The following is a 6,894-nucleotide window of genomic DNA, read 5'->3' as shown; positions in this document are numbered from 1 at the left end:
CAAGTTAATATTAGTGATTCAAATGCCCTAACCAGCCTATCACCAAGAGAAGAAAACGTTCACTTAACATCAGACACAAAGCTCTCCCCAAGCTGTTATCCAGGCTAATCGTGATAACTGAAATTAATTCACTGGTGTTTACCATTAGTTTAGCTTTCCTCGATGTGCTTCTTTAGATTGAGCTTTTAAAAGCCAAAATCCCAATGTCTTTCCAATGGGACACGTCCCAAATACACAGACGCCGAACTGCAAGATGCACACATGGTGGATGATTTACACACGCTAAATACACGTGAGGATCGGACCGTTTACAAAACACGGCCAAACACACACGCGACAATAGGGAAATGCAACCATTAACATTAACAACCACAACAATGCAAGGGGTTTAATGACTGTAAATAAAAAGCGTAATTACCCCAGCAAGCAAGTCTCCATGTCTCCCGTGATGCCTCGGTCCGCCCGTCGCCACACTATATTGTGTTTTTCTTTAAAGTTTTCACTATAAAAACCAGAAAAACAATTGACAACAAATCATTATTTGGTAGACTTCTGAACGAATTAATGGAATTTAAATGCTTTCTTATTGGGAAAATTGCCTTGGATCGCGTACAAATTGGTTCACGACCACTTTCCTGGAACGGATTGTGTTCGTGAACCGCAGGCACCACTGTAGTAAGAATCCACGCAATAAAAGTCACACTGAAATATCCAGGTGTGGATACAGATGTGTCTGCGTCCATGTGCCTGCTGAGTACTTTGTACTTTATGGTATGCCAAGTGTCAAGCGCTGATTTTTCGTGACTCTGCAACAGATGAAATGCATTTCCTGCTTCCACAAAAGCACTCCGTAATTCCGCAGAATCGATTTCTTCCACGAAATGACTCTGTATCATTCATGACATTCCTTTCCTCCACAAAATGACTTTCGTTCAGGAAATGCATTTTGTACACAAAATGAATTTATTCAGTTGACAAAATTCATTTCGCCCACTAACATTCTTCCATTCAATTCCAGTCCGTTTCCAAGGAGATGTTGGAACAGTTACGTCAGTTACATAAGCAGTAGCCTACGTATGTAAGTTCTAGAATCTAGAGTGCTGATGTCATTCGCATTCCTATATAAACGGCAAATTCATCTTCACATTTCATTTTGAACAAAATCAACATACGTGCATGTACATTGACTTTAACATGGCAAGGAATTTCTTTCAGAGAGCTGTAAACCAGCTTAAAAACAAAGAGTTTCGGAAGTATCTGAGGAGGTATGTGCATCCAGAGGCGCTTGCAGTTTATGTAAAAATCCAATATGTAAACTTTCCTTGTCGATTGCCGTCAGTGTATAAGAAGCTTAAACTCTTCACTTTGTTGTAGATGTAAGCATAAAGTCACTGCTTACATTTGGGTCCCTCATTGCAGAAGTGCTGCTGGTGATCACAGAATTGCACTTATAATTTTTTTTGTTTGTTTTCTTTGTCTTTCCGTGATCTGAATGTGCCTGTTGGGAAAATCCTTACAACAAAAGCACGGTAAGAAAGTAACAAACTGATTTTTTGTTAATATACATGTAATTTTATGACTACTGTTTAATAATCTCACACTAATGTATTGTAAGAATCCTCTGAAATTTATTTAATGGTACCTTCACCCTGCTGCATGTTAGATCAGCTCTGTGTTTTATTGTTTGATTTCAGCACTTCTGGGGACCAGTTATTAATTGGGGTCTTCCCCTAGTCGCAGTCAGCGATATGAGGAAGAGCCCCGACATCATCAGCGGTCGAATGACCTTCGGTAAGAGGCAGAGGGCTCACCTTCCATCTATATGAGCGTCCACTGGGTCACTCAGGACTCCAGAGGGACTTTTTAAAGGTTTTAAGCTGGTTGCTCTTCTTCTTTCTGGCCTCTGACCCCTGCATGATCTTTGTCTCCCCAGCTCTTACCTGTTACTCAGTGATATTTATGAGGTTCTCATACCGAGTCCAGCCCCGAAACTGGCTCCTTTTTTCTTGCCACATGGCCAATGTGACGGCACAAGTGATCCAGGGAGGCCGGCTCATCCGACACAAGTAGGTCCCCACCAGGCTCCCTCTAGAATATTTAAATCTTCACCTCATATCTGTTGATTAATGCCATATTACTGCTCGACATAGCATTTGCAGCCGGCAGCCAGGCAATCACTCTGCCAGCTTTTCTCCTAGTCAGATCCTTCCTTAATAGTGTCACACAAGTACCTTTTATAGGTTTGTGTTCTTCATGAAAGTTTTTTTTCTTCCATTTCAGAATGCAGAACAAAAATGCGAAATGAGCCTTTCCATGCAGTAGATAAGAGCACAGACGGGTTCGTGCAGATAAAGGCAAATTGAGGAAGATCTCTACCAGATCCATGCATCAGATCAAGAGAGCAGCTGCTAAAATGCCATTATGTAGCAGCAAACAGATATTTGAAGCTGCTGGTGCCTCTGGAGTCCCATGGACATCAAGGTGTAGAGTCCTCCACTGCAACTGTGCATAAACCTTCTATTCTGCCACCACTAACCAGTGCTCACAAGCAGAAACTGTCCAAATACACAAGTTTAATGGATGCAAGACTTGTGAAGCTGCTATCAAATAAGGGGTCCTATGTCAAAATGTGACGTGACCTGTTTGATTTCAGTACATATGCTGCAAACACAACAAATGACAATTTTCAGTTCTTTGCAACTTATAAAGTGTTTTGCAGCTTACTGTGCATAATAATTTGGAACAGTTCATTGTAAGTGTTTTGTTTGACAAAAAAATACTGTAATCATTAGATTTGTTCAATAAAATTTGAATTGCACTCAATAGTTGACAACATGAGAATTATTCTGACTATATGTGTGTTCATTTCTTGCATTTTTCTTATTAGGAATCCACACGTAAGTAGGGGCAATTCACTGCCCATACAAAGTGCGAGGGGAAAATATATACCTAATGAAGACTGTAGTCCTGTATTAGACAAAATCATTTTATCATATGGTCAGTTATTTTTATACCTACATAAGAACATAAATTTACAAATGAGAGGAGGTCATTTGGCCTATCAAGCTCGTTTGGGGAGCACTCAACTAACAGCTCAGAGTTGTTAAAATCTTACAAAAGAACATAAGAAATTTACAAACGAGAGGAGACCAATCAGCCCATCAAGCTCTTTTGGGGACAACTTAACTAATAGCTCAAAGTTATTAAAATCTTCTCTAGCTCTGATTTAAAGGAACCCAGGGATTTAGCTTGCGTTACACTAGTAATAAGACTATTCCGTACTCTACGTACACGCTGTGTAAAGAAATACTTCCTCAAATTCGTTTTGAAATGTTCTCCCACTAATTTCCACTTAAGGCCACCGGTTCTATTATTTAAACTAATATTGAAATATCGAACAGCATCCAGACCTGTTAGAATTTTATATACCTGGATCATGTCCCCCCCTTAGTCTCCTTTGCTCGAGGCTAAACAGATTCAGCTCAGGTAATCTCTCCTCATAAAACATTCCTCTAAGACCAGGAATAATTCTCGTAGCCCTACATTGCACCTTTTCCAAGGCAGCAATGTCCTTCTTAAGGAATGGTGACCAAACCTGCACACAATATTCTAGGTGGGGTCTTACCAAGGAATTAAATAATCGTAGCATCAGTTCCCTTGAACTCCACACACCTAGAGATGTAACCCAACATCCTATTGGCCTTTTTAATTGCTTCCCCACACTGGCAAGAGTGGGACATGGAAGCATCAACATACACACCGAGGTCTTTCTCATAATCAGCTACCTTTATTTCAGTGGAACCCATAAAATATCTGTACTTTATATTTCTGCTCCCTGCATGGATTACCTTACATCTATCTACATAAAATTTCATCTGCCAGGTATCAGCCCAGTCGCAAATTAAATCAAGATCCCGTTGTAGCCTCTGTGCTCTTAACCAATTCTCAATCCAAGCTGCTACAGTTGCTAAAATCCCTTCAGTTTGGAGTTTAAGCAAGAGCCGTTTGTGGTGGACAACATCAAAGGCCTTCTACAAAACTAAGCAGATCACATCATAGGCTTTTTTGTGATCAATTTCTTTTGTAGCTTCCTCAAAGAACCCAAGTAGATTAGTTAAACAGGACCTAAATCCCTAAATCCATGTTGGCTATCCCTCAGAATGTTATTTGCATCCAGGTAATCTACCATTTTCACTTGGATTATAGCTTCCATTACCATTCCAGTTATGCAAGTTAAACTGATTGGCTTATAGTTTGCTGGATTACTTCTATCCCCTTTTTTGAATATGGGTGTTATATTGGCATGCTTCCAATTAGAAAGTGCCACACCAGTAGATAAGGATTTCTCAAATAGTAATGTTAAAGGTTGGCTAATAATATCCCTCATCTCTTTTAAAACTATAGGTAAGATGCCATCAGGGCCCTGCAATTTATTTATTTTGAGCTTAGCAAGGCTTTGTACCACATCAGCCTCAGTTATACATATATTGCTCATAGAGGACACTGTATTTGTATTAAATGGTGGCAGGTTACCTGCGTTCTCTATTGTGTAAAAGAATCATTAAACTCTTATTTTTACTATATCAATTTCATTTTCAGTTATAAGACCCTTACTATCCTACAGATTACTGATTTCAGCTTTTAGAGCTCTTTTGGAGTTAAAATATTGGAGGAAACTTTTAATGTCATCCTTAGCCTCCAATCCAACCTTCCTTTCTACATTCCTCTTACAGGTTTCCCACGTGTCCTGAAAACCTGAAAATATTTAGGGTTATTTTCCAGTCATTGAAATGACCTGTAAAGTGATACAAATGGCAAAATGTCCTGGAATTTCATTTCTGTTTTTGCTTTTAAATTTTTCTACATTTGTAAAATTGAGGAATCACAATTATAACAACATCATCATGAGCAGAGCTTTGGAATGTTTCTCACCCAGTTTGCTTCTGCTATGTTTTAGATGTAATTTGTGTCCTTGTGAAATTATTATACATTATTTGCCTTTTTAAAGATGTCCAGTGAGACCATTACAATTGTTGACCCATTGGAAAAGTAAGATGCATATGAATGTAAAGTTCTGAGAAATTGGAGGTAACTGTGCATATGATGTCGTGTGGGAATATTTCTAATTAAACAAGTCACTCCGATGTAATTTAATTGAAAACATGTTAAGAGTTATTACATGCATTTCAGTAATGACCATTGGAGAGAAAACACGGGCTTTAATTCTTAGCATGATTTTTTATGTTCCCAGATTTGAATACAGTTTTTAATGTCTTTTACAATATCTAGAAATTTTCTGAAGATGAGAGACTGTGCCGAGCACAATGCAGTGTGGCAAGTGCAAACCCGAGCTACAGCAAGATTCCAGCAGTTGTGGAGTTCTTATTTTGAAGGTACCTGTTTGCTGAGTTATACTGGGCAGTTATTACTTTGAATTAATATGAATACAACTGAATTTTGCAGTTTGCACCTTTCAAGGGGTCACATCAGTGATATGAAGACGAGCCAAAGTGCAGTGAGCGCATCTCGAATGGAAATTGCATGTGCACTGCTGGAATGTCGAGGTATGTTTAGGACTATTGCTAATATTTTGGCAATTACAAATGAAAAGAAGATTAAGAATCTGGATGTACCAGATGAAACACCCTCAGAGAGAGGTCTTGTGGGATGGTGACATTACACAACAGGCACAAAATATTCACATGGTAACTACACTGGACGTACAAATCCTGTTCTAGTATCAACTGTCATAAATGTATGTTTTGTGAATTTTTTGGTAATATGATCTGTATCGGTAATCATTTACATTACAAAGCGTGTCGTTTGTAGCCTAGTCTGTGGTCAGTTGTATACTGTGTTACATGGTCAACAATGCAATAGAATTACAGTAATAACTACAGTATATTGTGCAGTAACAGTGTAGTAATTTAGGGTTATTCTTTTAACCCAACTTTCAATGTTGTGGACTATAATTTGCTGAATTGTAGTTGGATTTTTCAGTTCATTTTGAATAGATTATTCAAATGGTATGCTCCTAGGAAATGTAGAGGACTACTGTGTGGTTTGCTCTATGTTGGAAGGAAATGCTGATGAAAGCATGATTGAAATGGTAAGAAGTCATACTCCCATACAAATTATTCTGTTTCTACTTTAACATCTCAACTTGTCAAAGAAACATTTCCAACCAGTACAGCATTGACTGAATTCACAAAAGGAGAACTCCTGGAAATATACCTGATCCTTGTAATGAAGATATTTTAATGGAGCCAAATGCACTTTATTATGAACTCATAAAATGCTTGTCCTAGCCTCACATATTTTAATATAGATTAAAAATATTACGTTTCTCCAAAGACCTGTCATAAAGGTTTGTTTCGTTGTTTCAGATGACATATTAATTTAACTGTCTTTTAGGTGCAGTGTGACCTCTGCAGTAGGTGGGCACTTTTCTAATGTACCAAATACAAGAAAGACTTGACTTATGTTTGTGACAAATGTTCAGAAAAATAAACTTCGTTCAGTTTTTCTTTAAACCTGCTTGTTTGTTCACAGATTATTATAAAACTGAGGAAACATTTTTTTTATCACATAAGATGCCCACAATGTGGTTAAAACCAGCAGAAATGCATGGGGCATAAGAAGCTAATAACTACTTCATCAACGATGATTATTTTATGACATTACATTCTTAGTGTAAAAAACTGATAGCCCATTAAAAACTATAGGCAGCAATTTCTGGAAGCATAAAACTATGTGTAAAAACTGCTACCCCCTCTAAAGTACAGGAAAGTTATTTTGATAGCATAAATCCTTATACAGATGTCCATTCAGGAGTATGGGTAGGAAATTCTGGCAAAGTAACAAAAAAATGGCAGAACATCGGCTTCTGCCTGT

General features: G+C 38.0%; 1 long non-coding RNA gene across 1 annotated transcript; it reads left to right on the top strand.

Moving 5' to 3' along the window:
• The first annotated feature begins 1,167 nt into the window (after window positions 1-1,167).
• On the top strand, window positions 1,168-2,772 carry LOC125721032 (uncharacterized). Its single transcript, XR_007385660.1, has 3 exons — window positions 1,168-1,791; window positions 1,934-2,066; window positions 2,281-2,772. It is a non-coding gene; the product is annotated as an uncharacterized LOC125721032 (long non-coding RNA).
• Window positions 2,773-6,894: the final 4,122 nt, after the last annotated feature.

This window comes from Brienomyrus brachyistius, unplaced genomic scaffold, assembly GCF_023856365.1.
Source record: "Brienomyrus brachyistius isolate T26 unplaced genomic scaffold, BBRACH_0.4 scaffold27, whole genome shotgun sequence".
NCBI classification, from domain to species: Eukaryota; Metazoa; Chordata; class Actinopteri; order Osteoglossiformes; family Mormyridae; genus Brienomyrus; species Brienomyrus brachyistius.
This window is presented reverse-complemented; position numbering and strand designations above follow the sequence as displayed.